The sequence below is a fragment of the Etheostoma spectabile genome, chromosome 11, assembly GCF_008692095.1.
Source record: "Etheostoma spectabile isolate EspeVRDwgs_2016 chromosome 11, UIUC_Espe_1.0, whole genome shotgun sequence".
Lineage (NCBI taxonomy): Eukaryota > Metazoa > Chordata > Actinopteri > Perciformes > Percidae > Etheostoma > Etheostoma spectabile.
Window position 1 is genome coordinate 18,551,951 of NC_045743.1, and position 1,102 is coordinate 18,553,052.

Genomic DNA, 1,102 nt, shown 5'->3' on the forward strand with positions numbered 1-1,102 from the left:
GCCAGTTTCAAGATTTTTGAACCAACTGCCAACACCAAGCTATTTAAGCTGGAGATAAATCAAGCATCCCAACAATTTTCTTTCTAATATGTAAAGATATTACATGCACATATATATACTAAGTACATTGATTTATTAACCTTACCCTGATAATGGTAATGCAAAAAACATGGAAGGTAACTTTGAGGTAAGGAAACGTGGAGAAACTCCTTTGTAACGCTTCAGATTTCATTCTTTGTTGCCTATGGCAGATAACTATTTAACTGTTTTTCTAACTAATTAACTGTTTGGATTTTCACAGCTGCTATCACTAGATTTCTTCCTCAGATATTTGGCTTAATATGTTAAGTGAAGCGACGTGATAGGGTATTAATATTTTCACGTTTCCATAACAGTCAGGCTCGTAGGGTTGTGTGTCTGTCTCCCATATGTGGAAAAGTCAAATCAGTCAAACTGACACAGTCAGTCACATTTATTTTTTTGGGATTAGTTTTTTGGGGCTTTATTTCCACAGGACAGACGAGGACATGAAAGGGGAGAGAGATGGGGGACGACTTACAGCAAAGGTCCTCGGGTCGGAGTCTGAACTGAGCTAACCCCGGCCACACACTCGGTCCCATTTTAAAGTCACGATCAGCTGGTTTGTTTTCAGTCTCTCTGTGAGATCATCCCCCCTTGGCTAAGACATTTGCTCACCTAGGTGTGAAAGAGGATCTCTACGAAAGAAACGCCAGATTCATCAAACATATTATTCATCCGCCTGTTTCAGTGATTCAGTGAATTTATTTAGAAAGTAACAGTTAGAAACCCCACAGGGTAATCTGCCTCAGCACAAACAACACCACAGGATTTATTATCCCCAATTTTCCCACTTGTTCCTTAAACCTTTTGTACTTTCCTCATTCTCCCATTAACCTTCATCTTGTTCCAAAGCACAGGGCAGCCAGTGATCGGCTTTCACGCTGGCCGTGCAGCTTTGGCCAGCATTTCATGCTTTGTTGCCTCCACCCGCCAGTCAATGGCATCGCCTATTAAGCATAAAACTCTCAATCCAAATCCTGTTTATTTTATGCTGGGAGCTTTCTCTCTCTCTCTCTCTCTC

The 1,102-nt window shown here is 41.1% G+C and overlaps 1 protein-coding gene across 10 annotated transcripts in view; it reads left to right on the forward strand.

Annotated features, from left to right (window-relative positions):
• Positions 1 to 1,102, forward strand: part of tns1b (tensin 1b) — a 231,673-nt gene that overhangs the window by 211,213 nt on the left and 19,358 nt on the right. The gene's annotated exons all lie outside the window — the stretch shown is intronic.